At 44.3% G+C, this 19,170-nt stretch overlaps 1 protein-coding gene across 1 annotated transcript in view; it reads left to right on the plus strand.

Annotated features, from left to right (window-relative positions):
* dimm (basic helix-loop-helix family member dimmed) overlaps nucleotides 1–19,170 on the plus strand; it is a 505,350-nt gene that overhangs the window by 326,552 nt on the left and 159,628 nt on the right. The gene's annotated exons all lie outside the window — the stretch shown is intronic.

The following is a 19,170-nucleotide window of genomic DNA, read 5'->3' on the forward strand; positions in this document are numbered from 1 at the left end:
ACAGCCCTATTTGAACTTTTCAGCTTGAAATCGCTACAATGTTAAACAAAAAAAGAACTCCAATATGTTTCAACAGCAAGTGAACTTTCACTCGGCTACGCCCACTTCATTATACTTACTACGCTAAATTGAATGCCCCAATGCACAGAAAAGATAATAATAATAATAATAATAATAATAATAATAATAATAATAATAATAATAATAATAATAATAATAATAATAATAATATTAATAAGAAGAAGAAGAAGAAGAAGAAGAAGAAGAAGAAGAAGAAGAAGAAGAAGAAGAAGAAGAAGAAGATCTGGGGTTTTACATTCATAACCTACGGTATGGAAACAAAAGACGCCGCGGTGGTGAATTCCGGAAATTTCGACCATGTGGTGTTCTTTAGAGGGCACTGCCATCGAACGGTTTACGGGCATCTATCAATTCGCCCTCGACGAAATGCGACCGTCACGACCGAGATCGAACGTGCGACCTTCTTGCCAACATCCGAGCGCCTTGGCTACTGCTCCACTGAGACGCATTATTAAATGGAGTGAGGCTTCGTGGAAAACCAATTTTTGCATATTTAATAAAGCGTTTCGAAGATCCTGGGATGGTTGTACATTATATCTTATTGTCCACTCACAAAATCGATTCTATTACTAATTATGCTGTACCTCAAGATTGTTTGATCATTTTGGTCTTCAGACGTATTTTTAAAACACGTAAAAGAAGTGCAAGCATTTTGTTAAAATTTTTCTTCGCGCAGAGCTATTTGTAGGCCCTCTACAAGGCTAATTCTACTTGTAACTAACGTTATCACGTTCGTCTTATTAAGTTGCCTGAATATTCTTGAGTAATTGTGTCTCTATACGTACGAATTTATGAGGCGGAATCTCGGCGAACGCTGAAGGCTCTATCACTCAATTAGTACTGAACAATCCTTCTTCGATACGCTTAGCGGAGTGTGCGACAAGCGTTAAACGTGCATTTGTCTGATTACGGTCTCATTAATTACAGCGATGAGGACGGCGGCCGCTATACCTCTCAACCGAACGGTGTCAACTATTTCGAACATCCGAGTGACTCGAATAAATTTTCATCGCACCGTGCCTGTCGCCACTCGCACCGAAATGCTATTTATCTTCCACGTTCTCATTCGAGTACCCATGAACGTCCCCCCCCCCCTTTTTTTTTTTGCATACTGCCCTCGTCGTCACCTTCATCACTGGCAATACTCGTTTCAAACCTTTCAGGCAGCGAAACTTCACCTGACCCGCTGTAGTTTATTTGTTCGCCCACCCCCCATGTACAGTGTCCCATCTGCGACCTCTGAGGTGTTTTGAATAAATGAATAAGCTCCATTAATCTGAGCCAAAAAAAAAAAACAAATGAGTTGATTCAGTGACATCTTTCATACTGGATCCTCATCATATTTCATTATGGATATTATAAGGACCTCTATAGCCTGCAGTTATGCGGTCACTCAGCACGTAAGGTGTACTTGAGTCTTACATTTTTGTTCTTGTTGTTAAGTTATGTAGTTGCATTCGTTGGTTTCTGTGTGTTTGGGATGGGGGCATACGGTAGCACCGACCACTGCCTCTCAGGTAGCAAATCAAATAGACAAAAATATTACCAAAAGGAATTTAAAAGAAATCATGAACTGTGTAATAGCAACGGACGACAACATGTGCAAATGCAGCTCTAAAAAAAATCACGTCACAAAATTTTCATCACATTGTTATAAAAAGATGCCAGTAATGAAGGCTGTGTAAATTTGGACCATCTGGTTTTTCTTTGCGCTGTACGGAAATGGCACTGTACACGGGCTTTTATACCATTCCGCCTGCAATTAATTAAGACACCGGGATCGAACCCTGCAACCTTTGCGTCAGCAGCCAAGCACCCTAGTCACCGATTTACTGAGGCGGACGGCTGATAGCGTACAAGCCGAGCGTAATATTCAACGCTGTCGCAAACAAACGCGTGTGTAAGACGCATCTGTCATCTGCCGATTCCGTGAAGTGGAGCAACCAGACATGCTCCGAAGACGCCGTTTGTCTCAACGCGGTCTCATTAATAACGAAGCAGCCGGCGACTGGTATAACACGGTTTGTTCCCGACGGAAGTGACGCGAGGTATTTCGAGAATTCCGTGGATTCAGATCAGTCTTCAACTGAAAGGGCTTGCCGGACAAGAGTGCGTCGCTTCGAAAGTATCTGTCTTGTTCTTCGAAAGAGAATAATATTCGACGCGGCCCTTCACGGATTCTCAGCATATCTCGGAGCCCCGCCACTGCTGCGAGAAATCGTAAATCCCTCTCGTCGCTTGCGTTGGTGGTGATGATGATAACGATGATGACGACGATGATGATGATGGTACTCCTTGGATGATTGGCTGTAGTTATTTTGTCGCAAAAGAAGAATGAAGCGCTTAGGTCACGTGGTCTTTTTCTTTATTTACTTTCAAATACTGCACATCCCTCAAAGGGGTCATTACAGGGCTGGGTGTATATTCATACATGAAGTACAAATAAGAGGTAATGGGGTGATAATATAGGCTCAATATTTAAAAAAAATTGAGGACACATCTACACAGAAACTTGCAAGAATTACACACAGTTCATCATTCTCACAAACAGTCGGCAAGAAGAGCAAAGGGAGAAAAAAAATATGAAGACAGTTAACAGATCGTCATGCGACCGCACCAAATGTCACCTTCGAGTTTTGTGAACAGTTCTATCGTAGTATCAGCAACAAAAAATTCATCTAAGGAATCCCAGTCTCTAACGGCCTGGTGAAAAAAAGAATGAGAGGCAATGTACATTGTTAGTAGAATAAGATTGATCAATTGTAAGTCTGTGTCTGTGTTTGTGTCAGGTTTCTCTGGAAGAGTTATTCATGCGACGAAGGATCCGGGACTTAGCTTGAACGTATTGTGTAACGTAGAATTCAACAACTTTAATCTGCGCGCTTTGACTCGGCTGGACAAAATAGCGAGGCCGACGAGTTTTATCGAGGAATCGCTATACGCCCGTAAAGATCGAAAATAAAACGCACCAGTTTTCTTTGTACGTTCTCGAGTGTAAGAAGCTTTGTGTGTGGAAAGCACACAGCACTGGCATGTTCCGAAAATGGTGGGATAAAACATTTGTAAGTTAGACGCCGTGTTTCAAAGGTAGAACCGGTATAAGCGATCGTTTGAAGAACACTTTTTTAATGCTTTTTTGGGGGGGAAATTTGTTATTTGGTCTCCGTCGAAACGCGACTGTCATGACTGGGACCGAGCCCGCGTCATTCGGGTCAACTGATTGATTGATTGTTTGATTGATTGATTGATTGATTGATTGATTGATTGAAATGTGGGGTTTAACGTCCGAAAACCACAATACGATTGTGAGAGACGCCGTAGTGAAGGGCTCCGGAGATTTCGACCACCCAGGGTTCTTTAACGTGCGCCCAAATATAAGCACACGGGTCTACCCTATTCAAAAAAACGTCCACCATAGGAATGGTGGATTCCACCATCCACCATTTTGGTGGATTATGGCGGTGGAAATGGTGGCATATGGTGTATGGTGGCTATGGTGAAGCGGATGGTGGATGGCGCGCTCCAGCCGGCAATGCTGGAGCGCGAAGCAGCCTCAGAACCACCGTGACGAGTTGCCGCTAAAGAAATAATAAAAATAATTGTATAAAAAAGCCTGTAGCAAGGACCCGTAAAAAAAAAAAATTCGCGCCAGCGTGGGATCGAACCTGGCACCTCTGTATTTTGAGCATTTCCGCCTCCATCGAAAATGCAGCGGCCGCAACCGGGATTCGATCCCGCGACCTGCGGGTACGCAGCCGAGTACCTTAGCCACAAGACCACTGTGGCGGGTCGAACATTCGGGTCAGAAGCCAAACACATCAGTGTGTTTGTGTTGGTGATGATAATTGATATTTGGGGTTTAACGTCCCCACCATATGATTATGGGAGGCGCCGTGGTGGAGGGCTCCGGAAAATCTGACCACCTGAAGTTGTTTAACGTGCACCCAAATCTGAGCTCACGGGCCTTACATATTCGCGTCAGTCTAAAATGCAGCCGCCGCAGCCTGTATTCAATCCCGTGACCTGCGGGTCAGCAGCTGAGTACTTTAGCCACTAGACCACGGCGGCGGGGCTGTGGGTGCGTGTGCGTGTGTGTGTGTGTGTGTGTGTGTGTGTGTGTGTGTGTGTGTGTGTGTGTGTGTGTGTGTGTGTGTGTGTGTCACCTGTGTGTGTTTTTGTAATGCCACCTGCAACGCACATCGCCCATCCTACAGTTGCGCTACATAAAAACAACCCACATGGAAACAAATCATTCATTCACCCGCACATGTGTGGGGCACGACCAGCTACCCTCAGTATCCCGCATTGGCTATCGACAGGCATTGGAAACACCGTGTATTCTTTTCGCACATATCCACGGAAAACTATTTGGTAACTGATCATTTTTTCCCGCAAACTGCGGCTATTCCGGAAACCGGATCACGCACAAACATATGCGCCAACACAGAGACTCTGTAGTTTATAACGCCACGCATCTGCCTACCATTTGCATACTTATATATGTGTGTATATATTTGCAAGAGCACACGGATTGGAGATGATCGATAACGGCATTGAATAGCTGTAGATCTGCATCGCGTGGTTGCAATAGAGGCAGAAAGAGACATAGAAAGACACGTGTTCTGACAAGCCAATATTCGCGCCGCAGATTTACTCTCTTCCGTCGACGCGGCATACGGTACATAACTGGGCGTGCGTCGATGTCAATTGCGCCGCGTTTCTCGCTACCAGAGTGTATATTCTGACGCTCCGCGATTGCATCTTACTCCATGAGACACGTTCACTGCCACGCCTTCTCTGTCGATGCCACTTGTGTCGAAAGACGACGACGACGTATAAAGATGCTCCCGCGAGGGGGCGCTCGGAGGAAGTGGGCGGAACGGGTAGGGGTGTTCGCCTGCCAATATTTGCACTCTCGAGTTTCGATTTGAAAGATATCGTCGGCGTTGCGCATTTTCGTGTTCGATCTTGCGCAAAGCGCAGCGCTTCGTCTGGATTTATCATTTCTTGTATACAGAACGCTGATGTATTTCGGTCACTTCGATCGCTTTCTTTCTTTCTTTCTTTCTTTCTTTCTTTCTTTCTTTCTTTCTTTCTTTCTTTCTTTCTTTTTTTTGGGGGGGGGGCATTTTATTGGGGAAATCACGAATATTGTTTGAGATTGTGCGTCCAATAATGCAACTATAACCGAGAGCGAAGAAAAAAGAAACAGGTCGTCGCTGTGCGCATGCGCCGACGTCATATCACGAGTGGGGAAAGTAGACGGTTGCCGCGGAGTGGCTCAACGTTGTTTGGAGCCAGTGCTACTAGATTTCGAAAGAAAATTACGCAGCTAAAAATTGCCCGCAGCTTCCCTCGGGGGAACACTGAGGAGGATGCGGAGCATATAATTGGTTAACGGGGTGTTAAAGTGCGACTTACTTGGGTCGATGGCTAAATTGGTTAACGTGGTTGTGAAATGGGGTGTTAAATTGCGACTTACTTGGGTCGATGGCTAAATTGGTTAACGTGGTTGTAGGAGGGGGTGTTAAATGAGTGAACACGTACACACGTATGCGAAAGGGCGGCGCTGGTCGAAGGGACGTCGATCATTGTGTTTGTGGATTCGTTGGAATTCATTTCACCGCGACCTTGGACGTCGACGCACCGTACAAACCAACCGACGAGCGGCAACTGAGCGAGCGAGCGCCGACCTTGAGTATATATACAGCACGACGGCGCATGCACTGTCAGCTGTTGAATGTTCTCGAAGCGCGACGCCACATGCGCGTCCACTGGAGAATCAGGAGAATTGTAGATGTCGAACGCGGTGTGTAGAGGAGGAAGGGTGCACAGATGGTGGAGGAGTGAAGCGCGCGCGGTGTGTAGAGGAGGAAGGGATGCACAGATGGTGGAAGAGTGGGCGACGGCGCGACGGCGCATGCGCGCGCGTCAGCTGTCGAAGAGAAGCGGTGCGGACGGCGCACTACAAGGCGCGAGTATAAGATGCTCCGCATCTAAAAAAATATTGACCGGCAGGAACGCATTAGTGTATCTTGCAGATGGAGCGATAAAGTTTCCTGCCCTACGGAGACCAGACGCAGAGGCCAAGGGAGTTTTTTTCAGTGACAACTCTCACAAAATTTATGATAGGTCCATAACGTCTGATCGTCTCCCGTCTGTTGTTTAGGACAGCCGCTGAGCAACTTTAGCAGCAGCGTCCTAGGTATTTCCCCCCAAATTTGTTGCTAAATTGAACAAAAGTTTCGTCCTAAACTGCAGGTGCGATCATAATTATTAAAAGTTAGTTTTCTTTATTTAAACGTCTGGCTGTATGCCATCTTAATGAAATCTATGTTGGGTGTAGTCACTTATGCCACCGCGGCGGGGCATAGCTGCGGAGAACGAGATTCTGCAGACGCGCGATGAACCAACGCGTTGTATCCTATCGGCAGAACGCGCTGGCACCCGCTAGCGCGTTCGGTCCTGGCTAGGCGGATGTGTAAGAGGCTGTGGCCGCTCCCACTGACACTCTCTCTGCAATATCGAGGTGGTGTTGGGGAACGAGACTCTGCACACGCGCGATGAACCGAAGTGCTCCCACGTGGCTTGGCGATGAACCCGCGCTGCTTGCTCCAACTATAGAGTCCGGGACGAGTAACAGCAACAGAAATATTAGAGAGAATTAATGGTGCGCTCCAGTTGAAAGGGATGCCTTTTCATAGGGCAATTGATTGATTGATTGATTGATTGATTGATTGATTGATTGATTGATTGATTGATTGATTGATTGATTGATTGATTGATTGTTATGTGGGGTTTAACGTCCCAAAACCATTATATGATTATGAGAGACGCCGTAGTGGAGGACTCCGGAAATTTCGACCACCTGGGGTTCTCTAACGTGCACCCAAATCTGAGCACACGGGCCTACAACATTTCCGCCTCCATCGGAAATGCAGCCGCCGCAGCCGGGATTCGAACCCGCGACCTGGGGGTCAAAAGCCGAGTGCCTTAGCCACTAGACCACCGCGGCGGGGCTTTTCATAGGGCAAGGTGCCCTTTATGAATATATATAAGTGGTTATAACAGAAGAAAAGAAAAGTGCCGACCCGTAACTGTCTCTCCTTACAAGGACACCTCAACAGGTCAGCACAGGAATGGGGTATGGGGAATAAAAGATTTGGGTAGGGAAAGATTGCAAAAGAGAAAAAAAAAAGAAAGGCGAGGGTCATTCAATCTGCTTCCCGCAACGGACTCACAAGCCCCCACGCGCCATGCGCAGCTGACTAGGAAAGCTCCCAAGGGCCGGAGAGGTATCGTCATCGAGAAGAGGACAACGGGTTGGATTGGCGCGTCGTAGAAAGTGCGTGAAGCACTCGAAACTTTAAGTCGGCCCATGCGCTGCTTCGCATGCTACTTACTCATGGTTCGCTTTAATGGGAGATGATGTAGTTTTTTTTTTGGTATTGGAAAGGTTTCTGAAGAGTGTGCTTATTGTTGGCTTGGGGCTACATTTGTTCAGTGTCTATATAGCGTGAATATAAAGAAGAAGACGATTGGATGCTACATTTCTTGTCTTTGTAGAATATCGATTTGTTTCACTTTGTTTACTGTGCACTGCCAGCTGGGTTATTGTCACTAGCTAGGCGGGAGTGATCAATACGTAAATACGTAGGAACAAAGAACGGTGTGTGAAGAGCGGAAAAAATATGTTGCGATAAAGGCAACAGAATACCTATTTATATTAGAATACCTTACAGGCCTCCACGGGCATCGCATAAAAATGCTGATGCAACAAAATGTTTTTAATGTGTGCAGTGTACAAAAGGGACGGCTATCAATATATAAACAAACCAGAACAAAAAAATGTTACTGTAACTTATGCAGGAATGCATTTTGAATCACGCAGCTCAGTTTCGCAAACAAACAAAAAAACATTCAGGATACCAACGAGGGCGTTGTAAAAAAAAAAAACTACCACCGAAGCAATTACCCACATCAATGGCGCTGTTTACAGTTTGACGTCTAATGTACTGTGTGCTATAACTAAGTGGTTTTGTTTTTGGAACACTCTTGAATGCCACGCCGGTGTTCTACACTTTCAGAACTTCTTTTCAGTTCCTTGCCTAGTGCAGTAGTGTTAAAATATGTCGAAATAAGTGTCGCACTCATTTTAGATTGTTTTGTATGTCGCGTAGTCGCTCCTACTTAGTGGAAGTTCTGGCATATAATTTGCATTATTGTAGAGAAAAAGGATGAATGTAAAAAAAATAAACTTTAATAGTTATTTCTGCCATTATTAACCCATCAATTTTTTTCTGAAGCTATTATATACACATCCGTCTAGAGTTTTACTAACACGATTTCTTTAATACCCTTATAGAGGGAATAGGAGTCAATAAATAATGTGCAGAATATAAACAACTTCAACATATCGTACTTTTCTAGTATGAACCAATGAATCTTAGACCATGTACTCAATTAACTCACTATAATAATAATAATAATAATAATAATAATAATAATAATAATAATAATAATAATAATAATAATAACGTTTAGGACTTTAGATAGCAGCCCATTTTATCATTGCATTGATCACTAGAGCTTCATTGCATTACTCGCGCACTTTGTATGACAAAACGGACTTCTTGGCTAAATAAATCGAGTAATTTTAGGTGCGTGAACGTAATGATGTAGGTGGCTCATTGCTGACGGAGAATCGCACTCTATTTGCAAGTTGAATTGAAAACCTGATCTTTATGTAGCGTATTTATGAGAAAGATGACTCACTCGTTCGACATTGACTGCACGAATATGTTAATGTCGACTCCTATGTCGGCGGATAGGGGACAATAGCCGATATTACAGCCAACATCAATCATCCTTCTCTCCGTTAGCAGTTGGCTAGCGTTACGTGGCATAGGTGGTTATTAGGTCAGTGGTAAGGATAGGTCGGTGAACTAACTCGGTCTCACTCAAGCTCAGATCGAGCCGGGAGTCTGAGCTATGTCCGGTTGAGTAATATTTTGGTGAGTTTGAGTCCGAGTGAGTTCGGTTCATCAGGCACACTTCGGTATGTCTAAGTTGGAGCGAGCGCAAAGCGCAACGTTTTTTTTTTTTTTTGAATGAGTCGCAAAATCGTCCACTGTTTTCTGCGGACGTAATCATATCGATTCATCTTCAGTATCACTATCATCACCGCGTGCTTACAGAAGGTTTTCAGAAGCCTTGAATGGGAACAGTTAGGGATAAGAGTTAATGAAGAGTACCTTAGTAACCTGCGCTTCGCCGATGACATTGCATTGCTGAGTAACTCAGGGGACAAATTCCAACTCATGATTACGGAGTTAGACAAGAACAGAAAGGTGGGTCTTAAATTTAGTCTGCAGAAAACGAAAGTAATGTACAACAACCTCGAAAAAGACCAGCGCTTCGAGATAGGTAATAGTGCACTTCAAGTTGTAAAAGACTATGTCTACTTAGGGCAAGTAATAACCGCGGAGCGGAACCACGAGATTGAAGTAACTAGAAGAATAAGAAGGGGGTGGAGCACATTTGGCAAGCACTCTCAAATTATGACAGGTATATTGCCACTATCCCTCAAGAGGAAGGTATATCACAGCTGTATCTTGCCGGTACTTAGCTACAGAGCAGAAACCTGGAGACTTACAAAGAGGGCTCAGCTTAAATTGAGGACGACGCAGCGAGCAATAGAAAGAAAAATGGTAGGTGTAACCTTAAGAGACAGGGGGAGAGCAGAGTGGATTAGGGAACAAACGGGGGTCAAAGATATCATAGTTGAAATCAAAAAGAGGAAATGGACATGGGCCGGGCATGTAGCGCGTAGACAGGATAACCACTGGTCATTAAGGGTAACTAACTGGATTTCCAGAGAAGGCAAGCGGTTTAGGGGGAGACAGAAGGTTAGGTGGGCAGATGAGATTAAGAAGTTTGCGGGTATAAATTGGCAGCAGCAAGCACAGGACCGGGTTAACTGGCGGAACATGGGAGAGGCCTTTGTCCTGCAGTGGACGTAGTCAGGCTGATGATGATGATGATGATAACTATCAGCCCACATGCATACACGGTTACACTGGTGTGTACTTAACTACTGACACATATTCCGAAGCAGTGTCGTTCGTACGCCATTTCAGTATATATTAATCTAAGGCACGCATTACGCCCCTGCCCCCTGCCGTTAACTCACCCAAGAAATTTCTTGGTAAATATATTTGCCATCTCTTTCAAGAAATATGACCAGACTGGTTTAAGAACATTCGCATTCGAAGGTACTATTTCAAAAGGCGCTAAGAATAGCACCGAGTGCGTGACATATTGGTGTTATAGAGCACCGACATAAGCGTCGACAGAGATGATACTAGGCTAACGGACTCTTGAGTCGACTGCCTCGGACTAACTCAGGCTCAGATTGAGCCATGAGTGTGAGTCTGAGTAAGTCCGGCTCAGAGAAACCTTGGTCAGCTATACAGTCTGAGCGGGTCCTAAGCGCAAGATATATTTCGTGAGTGATTCTCCCCTTCATCCCTTTCCCAGTGCAGGGAATCAAACCGGATGTGCGTCTGGTTAACCTCCCTGCCTTTCCTTGCATCTTTGTCTCTCTCTCTCTCTCGTGAGTGATTCTGAATGAGCTCGACTAGCTTTGTCAGCATATAGTGGCAAGTGAACACTTAGCGTTCCATCACTACATACATGGCATTATTCAGAATTTATCAACCATTAGTTTAGCCAACAGTTAAACGAAACCAGCCAGAACATGTATAAGGAAAGTAAATTTGGTGGTTCAAGTTTCATCAGTGTTGTGGATATACTGGACAAGATACCTTCTTACAATGTATAGCCGACTTTGGCTGGCATGTTCGCCAACATAACCTTAGACACTTAGGAAACCTCAGGCAATATTTAGCAATTCGCCAGCATTCGCCAATATTATTCAGAAGTGGACGTGAGAGAAGTGGTGAAGAGGCAGTTAGCGTTAACGATTGGCATCATTTAGCTAACCTTATCCTAAGTTTATCCAGCAGTTAGCCAATACGAGCCAATCATGCGTGTACAAGAGTTTACGGGGCGGTTAAGTTTTGCCAGAAATGGGGATATCGTGAACATGATGCCCCTTTACGAAGTGTTGGTAGAAGGAGCCCTGGAAGAACGCGGTCTTGAGAATAAGCCACGCTCCTATCGCGATCCCGTGCGTTCCTTCTTTTGTTCTTTATCATAGACGTTTCTATTTATAGTCGCAAGCTTGCTTGCCTCTAGCTGGCCACACACTGCTTTTCGTCAGCCTATATTCCCGGGGATCGTTTGCCCTGTCTTGGGCCTAGCAGTTAGAGCATGGAGATCACGATGACAAAGAAAATGTTATTTATTTACGTATTGTTTCGTATCCTGTGCTTTGTTGCTTCCAGGGAGCGCCATCTATCGCCACTCATTGTTTGAAGTCTTGTTTTCTCTTCCATTTTTCTTTTATTTGCCGGTGTGGCACATTCACGAAAACATTTTAAAGAAAACAAAAATCCCACCCTCTCTGTTGTCGTCTGCTCAATCCACTTCTGCTACCGTCGCTATCATCTGCAGCTACTCGTCTGTTTGTCGCTCGCTTATCGTTCGGATTTCATTTTGCGGGCGTCAGTTTTTGTATCCCCGCTTCTGCCGCCGCACTTTATGCGATTCGTGCAGCAGACGACACGGAAAGCGTTTTTCTGCCGAGAGCGTCGTGAATTCCTGGAGCACAAAAGGGAAGTCCCCCCGCGCGGTTCCTTAAACATTCAAGAAGCTTGCGCTCGTTTCGAGAGTTTTCTTTCAAACTCCTTTCCTTCAAAAGAACCTATAAGAGAGCGTGGCGGCGGCGACGGCAAAACGGGTTTTTATCAACGCGATCAGCTCGTTGTCGCAAAATGGCGGTGAATAAAAAAGGTCGAGAGGTGTTTCGCCAGCGCACTCCACCCCTTCCCTACCCCCCGCTCCATTTTCTAAGCGTGGACTTATAGGATACAATTTCCCAGAGGGAACGTCAACTTGTGCATTGCCTTTGATCTCCCGGGGGCGTCCTTTTGCCCCCACCTCTGGGAGCACTGGAAGTTATCCTTATCTCTTGTTATCTGGTATTGCTCGGCCTTCTTGCACGCGCTCTTGCATTCGTGTAGCTTTTTTTCTTTTCTTTCTTTCTCGATAGCTACGCTTCTCTAGCTGGTCGTAAGTAGTTGAAGCAGAAGCCCATTTTGCACTGATCGACTCACAGCATCCAAGCTTCGGAATAACTAGCTTGAGGGTGAGATTGCCTACTTCTGTGTTTATTTGGTCACGCACAAAACTTTTCCTTTCGCACGCAAAACTGTCGATTTCTTGCTCTAGGAGTGGATAAAACCCCAAGGACATGCGAATAAGTTATCACTTAGTTTGATATCGAAGAATGCAGAGAATGTAAATGCATGTGAATATAAAAAAAACTGGCTGAGTGAGGTCACCGGGAAGACGTCAACAGGTAGAGGAAGACACAACAGGAAGCTGGTCTGATTCGCTTCTCTGCATGAGTGAAATGAGCTCTGGAGAACACAGTGTAAAAAGAGCCCCCAGTCTTAGTAATGGGTTTAGCGAAAGGTCTAGACCTATTGAGCGAGGGTCAGTGATGTATCTAGGACCGGCCAATGAAGACCGACTCGGAACAAGAGGCCCGACCAACAGGACATTGAAGCGAACATCTCCCCATGGTGCATTGACTGAAAGCGAACTACTTCTCTGGCGTTTGTGTTCGCCACTTTGCGCTATTCAAGTGAGCTGTAGATGCTGGGAAAATTTCATAATAGCACAAGGAAAGCTTCACGATGGCGTTTGTCTCCACTTTGCATGCGTCATACGCTAACCTCTCGGGCATCCACATTAGGTTAAGAAAGTAGCGTGTCGTACCGTAGGTACGCTAAAGCCATCAACCCTATTCTGAAACTGCCTAATAAATGAAATGTTACGGATCGTAACAATTGTGTAAGGGGATAACAACAGTACATATAAAGTGGCGCCTTGCGTAGAACAATAAATTTGGCTTCAGAAAGAAATGAAGTTGCCTAGGGACAATTACAGTACATATAAAGTGGCGCCTTGCGTAGAAAAAGAAATTTGGCTCCAGAAAAAAATGAAGTTGCCTATAGGGTTCCGTCTGTGACGAGATGAACCATCACATTTATGTTTTTTTCTCTGCTTCTTCCTTTTTTCCCTATCACTCGTTGTTCTTGAGCGACCTCATAGGCCTACGCAGGTTATTTGCCTTACACATCAACAAATTTTGCTCAAATAGGGAGATATAAACGTTATTCGGTATTAACCCGAGTGGTTGGCTCGGAACCAGATATTGAGCGAGGTAATATATGAGTTACCATAAGGCTGATGAATTCTTCTAGTTGGATACCTGACGGGATGCGATACGCGGGTGAACCATGAAATTCGCTATATCAAAACTCATTTATTTTTCATAATTTGATATTTCCGTGCGTCTTTTTGCTTCAAAACTCTTGCGCGATCCTCAGGTTTTTCTATCGATTCACTTGAGGCAACCAACAGACTCTCTCTATGAACTAACATCAGGCAGCTGAAAAGGAGAAATTTAAAACTGTTAACATCGCATTTATTTGTGTAGAGTCAAAAGACAAACATGAAAACCACGAAACAGACAGACATTATTTTAATGATGTCGATGAATGTCCACATGATGGAGGGTACTTAATAATGCCAACAATCATATGGTGCCCATCATCATTATAATGATGGTGGGATTTTATCGCCATAAAAATATAAAGGTTAGAGTTTCCATTGGCTAAAAGCGAACAAAACGGAAAGCCTATAAGCGTACAAAAGGAACCCAAAGCATATTGATGGAGCAAACACAAATCCAGTGTGTCTAAAAAGTAGCAAGCTAAAGTTAGATGACGTGTTGGAGTGAGTTGACGAGTAGCAGCATTGCAAACAATCCATTGTATTTCTTTCTTTTATCCCGAAGCGCTAACTTAGACTGCACCAAATAAGATTAAAGGACCGTCGCTCAGGAGAGATGTCCTGCTTCAGAATTGTTGACGAGATGAAATTAAAAGACAAATGATCCAAAACATGGAGATGACACGTTTGGCCAACGTACTCGTCAAACACGTGAAGTGTTTTTGGTGCCTACAGATTTCGGTAACGTCCGTCCTCATTGGCATTTCTTCGAACTAATGTCATTGAACGCTCAGGTAAAAATTAAACGATCTTTTGTAAACAGGAACTGTGATTTCGGTTTGAGTGATCACCTCGGTTGATCACATTATTCGGTTTTGGGTTCAAGGAAGGGCATATAATTTTCCCCATTTTCTCAGTGTTAATACTAGCTTTACCGTTGTCTTTATGGGTTCTCGCTGGCGAGTTGACATTCAGGATGCTAAAGCGACGTCTTCTATTTTTCTATTTTTATTTTACTGGGAAGGTGCTTACAACTCGACCTTTCGCGAACAGTCACCTATGCAACACAAAGCTATCGTCATCAATATAACACATTTAAAGTTTGGAAGAATGTTGCTGTTTCCGCATGAACTAAGCTCGAGTGAATTTCTCGACGCTACTTTCACTCGAAGAATGATAAGATATCAAAAAGTTTCTTAACTCTGCGACACTCCTTACCTTGTCGACGACAATACGCTCAACGGACCAGCCCTCAGCAAGTGGGGGACACTCTGCTATTTCCCATCTTGGCCACTAAAAATAATCACGAAGAGGTTATGACTTAAGAAATAAATCTATAAAAGCGCGAAGAATAATTACCAAGTAAACAGGTCAATAAACAAGTAAGTATAAATCGGTAAGTACATCTTAAGTACATGGTAATTGGTAAGTATAAATTATTGATTTCAGTGCTTCACTTCCGGACCACACAATTTGACCTGGACGTGCCTTAAAGGAGTACAGACAAAATTAATAAAATCATAAGTAGATCTACGAGTAAATGAATGATTGAATGGAACAAATTAATTCGTAAACTGCACAGCTTCGCTCTGCCATCTGCTTTCACAGTGCGAAACGGCTCATGATTTTTTTTTCAATTCTATTTATTGGTTGGTGTGCCGAGTCTCATCTCACTGATGTATTTCGAAAACGCGGAGGTTCAGTGACCCTCTAGGGCCTCTGTAAAGATTTAGCAGAACTGCTCGTAGCCTTTCACCCAGGTTCACACGTCAGTGGCGACTGAAGTACTTGATATATATATATATATATATATATATATATATATATATATATATATATATATATATATATATATATATATATATATATATATATATATATATATATATATATATATATATATATGTATATATAATGAGAACTAACAGACAACGATGCCAAAGAAAGTACAGAGGACTGACACTCGCACATTTAAAAGGCACATATTGTTACCCGAATCGGTAACGGTCGGGCGAATGAAGGGGAGAACGCTGTGCTCTACCTTGTAAGAAAGTCGCTGTCGTCATGGCTACCCTTCGCTATTAATTCTTGAACATATTACATCATAACCGTTTTCGTGGAGGTCCAGTGTAACGATGACGGCGCCTCCGACGAACCACGACGCACCGACCGCTGAGGCGCTTTGCGTGGAGCTTCGCCGAAGTCGACGAATTGCTCGCCTGCCACTTGCGATGGCTTCTGACGGCACCAGCCACCTGCTTTCGGAACTTTGTGGTAGCCCCATTGAGCCCCGAAACCTTCGCCGTACTAGGTGGGGAAGATGTCAACGCATGGCTCGGCTTCTACCAACGGGTCGATCGTCTTAATGGCTGGAATGATGCCGGCCAGATCTAGAATGTAGGTCTTTTTCTTGAAGTAACCGCATTTGTCTGGTTTGAAAACTTCGAAGAAAACGCCTGACGACGTAGCTGGAGTTCGTTAATGAAATCAGCAGGTGCTTCGGGAATCTGGCAGCTAAAAACAAGCAGCTGTACCGTGTACGAATACAGCCGATCAGCGAAGCTCCATATAAGGGGCCGAAACGACATATGCGCCCGATTTCTCTGCTGGCTTTCTTGAAGGTGTTAAGATAGGAAGCGATTCCTGCGCTCGGGGGCAGGAACGACTGAGTGAGTGGAGTGAGTGAGTGAGTGAGTGAGTGAGTGAGTGAGTGAATGTGGTGAGAGCACGTCGCAGCGGGAGCCATCTGCCGCCGTGGCTCCACTCCCGCTGCACTGGAGGCGCGCACCTGTTGTTTTGATCGGCGTGCTTGCCCAGCGCTGGGAGCTTCGACGGCGACGGCGAGGTGTGGGCCTGAGGAACTTCACTTCTAAAAACAAGCGCGCCATGTCAACTCTCAGGCGATGGCTGAAGTTTCCTGTGAAACCTGCACTGCGTATATCGAAGAAATGCTCAAGTTGCGCAAATTTCCGGACCCTCGAATCGCAGAAGAGTATACAAAGCTGGTCTTCTTCTCAAAGAGGAATCACAGAGGACGTCTACCAGTTCCTCATCGTGTAAGGTAGTCTGGGGTGTGTAGGTGACGTCAATAAGCATTGCCGAACTGCTGTAGCCCTGAAAGCGCGACAATTTACATTAGATTTCCGCCGCCTGGCCAACGAAACGAATGACGCCACTGTCGACGTGCTTCCAGCCCCATTGGACCTCGCGTCAGTGATTCGGGTAGTATTGTACAGAGAGCTCGCCCAACATCAGGCGGCTTGTCTGCCGGTACCTAATGCGCTTTCCTCTTTGCGACTTGGCATGGTGTCTTTCAATGCCACCGCCCTTGAGGACCAATACTACTACTATGGTTGCTACTACTACTAATAATACTACTACTCATACTACTGCTACTACTACTACTACTACTACTACTACTACTACTACTACTACTACTACTGTCTGTTGGTGGCTGTCTGTAGAACTGTCTGTATATGCGGCAAACTGACACTATTTCAAGGCACATCATACTCTAATGCAGCCAAATTATTTTCTTGAAATAATGATATGAATTCGATATCAAATAATATAAATCAAGGTTAGATTAAGCATATATTCATCCTGAAGCCATACAAGTTTTGTTATTGTATGCAGAGAAATCCCAGGCTAGGCAGTGGAAATTCTTTTTTCGTTTCGTTCTTAATGAAAGGAAAATTACACTTTTGGTGTAACCTTTACCAAACAGACGGCTACAGCGGCCGTGATTCAATCCAATGGCCTGTGGGCCAGTATAAACACAATACCACCGTGGCATTTTTTTTAACACGTCACATGCATCAATAGCTCGCACTTTGTACAATATTAGGCGCAACTCGGGTGCTTTCTGCTTCTCCCGATTTTCAAGAAAACGGGGCGTCCATCTTGGATACGTCAGTACTTCTATTTACACAGCCTAATAGCCTTAGTTCTTGGTAATAATAATTATTGTTATTATAAGCCACCTAGCTTTTCTATCTATAGTATATTTGTGTGAAAACATGTGCCACAAAGTCTGTGCACCGTCCTAACCTACTCCTATAAGAATGCCTCATGTAATTGGTGATATCACGAGATAAATGGTAAACAAAATAAACTTCAGGTTACCCTGGTTTATCCAGGTCTCTCTCTCTTAAACAATTCATTTTTACAGTTTATTTATTTCTTTGGTACACGACATCATTTTGTTTTTCAGGCATATTCCATCTGTCAGCGACTCAGCAGAAATACTCATGGCTGGCTTCGGATAGCGCAACTGAAGAATGTCGTTTATAGCAGGCTATATCTGCGAGAATCAGGAAACACTGGTTATATATATGATTTTTAACTCTAGATAAGACTTATTGTTTACAGCTTCAAAGCTGCGACGATGAACAATAAGTTTTTTGTTCTTCTTTTCGTGCTTTTGTTCAATCACGCGCATTACTAACGCCGAACGTGCCGTTCTGGCTTTTTTTGGAAAATGGTATGTTAGAATACGTCCGGTTTCACAAATTCAGAGTGGCAATACCTTCAACGATACGGCCGTAAGAATTGTTGGTATAATTGACATACTTAATGACGCCATTCTACAGTACGTGAAACATAACATTTAAAATCGAGCCGTTGGTATTTTTTTTTTGTGTTTTGGAATGGGGGGGGGGGGTGTTTTCTGACAGTTCCAACGCTCGCGAAATCATTCGGCACATCATTTGACGTGCCTGTATTGTATTTGCATAAGACTATCAAACTGTCGCTACTAAGAAAAGTTATTATTTCGGTCAAATCGCTAGTTTTTCTTTCTGTTTGAAAAGTCTGTCATAGGGCGTGCTAGTACGCAGTGTCATAAACGCTAATACAGTTTTTCTTCATGTGTTAGGTCCAAGAGTAAGAACTAGAACGGTCCGCGAATCGCCATTCGATTTGCTTATCTGTCGGGGCCGTCTCTATTTTGCAGTTTTTTTTTTTTTCATATTTCTTTCCGCGTTCGCGAAAGAACGTTTTCCGTCAGAGGTCGCCGCATGTTGCTCGCTTCTCTTTGACGTACCGACAGGCCAATAGTGATTTCCCGAACGGGCACGGCGAAACAAATTGACTTCAGTTGGAAGAAAATGCCGCGCAGTTCCCTCTCTACCTCAGACTCCAAGGCTCTCCTCCTCGGCTCAAAATAGCCTGTGTACTCCTTGGAAGGATGGGGATGCCTGCACGTACGTTGCCTTTCCCCGCCGTCCCACGCATTGCCGCGCCCTTCTCCAGCACGACTAGAGTGCGCGAAAACAACACATCCCTCTCGACATCCCCATCTTCCTCTTTTCTCTATTGCGACTCGGCTGCCCTCTGCCGTCAAAAGACCGTGGCGGCCGCAAAGAACGTGTCCGAGCTGCTAGCCGAGACCTTGTTGTTCTATTTTCACCACTCCTCCCTCTTTTTGTACCACTTCTTCTTTTTCTTCATCGAGCTAGGACATTCACTTTTATCTATTCCCCCATTCTACGTAATACACTGCTATCTGAAAGACAAAAAAAACGCGTTTTTTTATATATCTTCATTTTTTTTCTCCCCGTGTGCCGCCAAACGAAGCACGAGGAAGCATCGGCAATCCGCGGATTGAAGACAAGAAACGAGCCAGAAAAGAAGCCGGCATAATAGGCAACCCAAGCAGGCGAA

Source organism: Rhipicephalus microplus, chromosome 7 (genome assembly GCF_043290135.1).
Source record: "Rhipicephalus microplus isolate Deutch F79 chromosome 7, USDA_Rmic, whole genome shotgun sequence".
NCBI lineage: Eukaryota > Metazoa > Arthropoda > Arachnida > Ixodida > Ixodidae > Rhipicephalus > Rhipicephalus microplus.